We start from the raw sequence: 2,435 nt of genomic DNA, 5'->3' as shown, positions 1-2,435 counted from the left end.
AAAAGAGCCTACATAGCTTGGAATGACAATGATGAAGAATCTTCTGAAAATTCAGAAGAAGAAGAAGCAAACTTGTGTCTAATGGCCAACACTAACTCAGATTCAGATAGCGATGTAAGTACTACCTCTAATCCCTCTTATGAAGAATTGCATGGTGCTTTCAATGAATTGCATGATAAACTAGGTATTCAAACAATTGATTTGCACTAAGAAAATGTTAGAAAAACAATGCATGATGTATGAAGAAATTAAAAAAGATCATAAGTTGCTTGAAGACATGAATGCACTTTTGAAAAAGAAAGCAAATGATAGACTCGCTAGTTTTATTGAACTTGAAAGAAAGGTTGAATCACTACAATTTGATTTAGCAAAATTTACTAGTGGTAGAAACAACCTGAATGTTCTTCTTGGCAACCAAAAGAATGCAAATGAAAAATCTGGAATTGGCTATAGACCAAATAGGAATGCTCAAAAGAATCATAAATTTGTTGGATCAAAGCCAATTCATGATTTTTTCATTAAACCAACTCAAAGTACATCCTCTGCTTTTTCATGCCATTTTTGTTGCAAAAAGGGACATATATCTTTTGATTGTAAACTGAAAAAGCTTGCTGACAAGGGATGGAAACAAGTTTGGAGAGTAAAGAAACCTGTGATTGAGACTAACCCTCAAGGACCCAATCTAAATTGGGTACCTAAAAACCAAAGTCGAATTCTATTTTGCAGGTCTGCTTGACATCCAAAACTCACTCATGGTACCTAGACAATGGATGTTCCAAGCATATGACTGGAGACAAATCAAAATTCATATCTCTGGATTTGAAAGACGGAGGATATGTAAAGTATGGTGACAACAACAAAGGCAAAATACTTGGTGGTGGAGACATAGGGAGTGAATCAACAACGGTAATCAAGGATGTTCTCTATGTAAAAGGTTTGAAACACAACCTGCTTAGCATTAGTCAGCTTTGCGATAAAGGCTACTAGGTATATTTTACATCACATACTTGTACACTTGAGCACAAGGAAGATGATAGCATAAAATTGGTCGGTGAAAGGGTATATAATATATACATGATTGATCTTGACTCTTTGCCTGCAAATAATGTTTGCTGTTTGTTATCTAAATCTGATGAAGATTGGTTGTGGCACAAGAGAATATCTCACATACATATAAACCATCTTAACAAACTTGTTAGCAAACAACTAGTGCTAGGTCTTCCAAACAGAACATTTACTAAGGACAAATTATGTGACTGTTGTGAGAAAAGTAAATTGGTCAAGTCCTCTTTCCCACCAATAGACTTAGTACAAACTAATAGAGTTCTACAATTGATTCACATGGATCTATTTGGTCCCTCTCAAGTAAAAAGTTTTGGAGGAAATCTTTATGGCTATGTTTTAGTTGATGATTTCTCTAGATATACATGGACTTATTTTTTGTCTCACAAAAGTGATGCCTTCTAAATTTTCAAAAAATTTGCAAATCAAGTCAAAATGAGAAGAATCATAAAAAAGTTTCCATTAAGAGTGATCATGGTGGAGAATTTCAAAATGAATCTTTTGACAATTATTGTGATCAAAAAGGAATTCACCATATTTACTTAGCCCCAAGAACTCCACAACAGAATGGAGTTGTAGAAAGGAAGAATAGAGCTCTAGAAGAACTTGCTAGAACAATGCTTAATGACTCTAAGCTTCCAAAATACTTTTGGGCTGATGCAATAAACACAGCTACTCATGTGATAAATAGAGTTCTAATTAAGCCTATCCTTAGAAAAACACCCTATGAAATATACAAAGGTAGAAAACCAAACATTGCCTATTTTAGAGTCTTTGGATGCAAGTGTTTTGTACTGAATAATGGAAAAGAGCATCTAGGGAAATTTGACTCTAAGGCAGATGAGGGAATTTTTCTAGGATATTCACAATCTAGTAAGGCCTATAGGATCTACAATAAAAGAACTAAAACTATAGAGGAATCTGTTCATGTAAAATTTAATGAAATGTTTACCAAAAACTTGAACAGTACCCCTCCTACAGTTGGTGATTCTCTTGATGAAATTGTAGAATCAGATCCAAAAGAACCAAATGAAACATTACCTCCAACTGACATTGATTATATAGAACCTATAAGGGAAGATGACTTACCTAAGGAATGGAAATTCAACAAAAACCATCCTATTGACAACATCATAGGAGAAATTTCTAAAGGGGTTGCTACTAGAAAATCCCTTAGACACTTCTGTAATTTCACAGCTTTTGTTTCTCAAGTAGAACCTAAGAATATAAAAGAAGCTCTCTTGGACAATGATTGGATAATAGCCATGCAAGAAGAGCTTAATCAATTTGAGAGAAACAAAGTATGGATCTTAGTTCCTAAACCAGAAAACAAACATATTATTGGAACTAGATGGGTGTTTAGGAATAAGATG

This window comes from Cicer arietinum, chromosome 5 (genome assembly GCF_000331145.2).
Source record: "Cicer arietinum cultivar CDC Frontier isolate Library 1 chromosome 5, Cicar.CDCFrontier_v2.0, whole genome shotgun sequence".
Classification (NCBI taxonomy): domain Eukaryota; kingdom Viridiplantae; phylum Streptophyta; class Magnoliopsida; order Fabales; family Fabaceae; genus Cicer; species Cicer arietinum.
The sequence above is the reverse complement of the archived record's forward strand: the minus strand, read 5'-3'. Positions refer to the sequence as shown.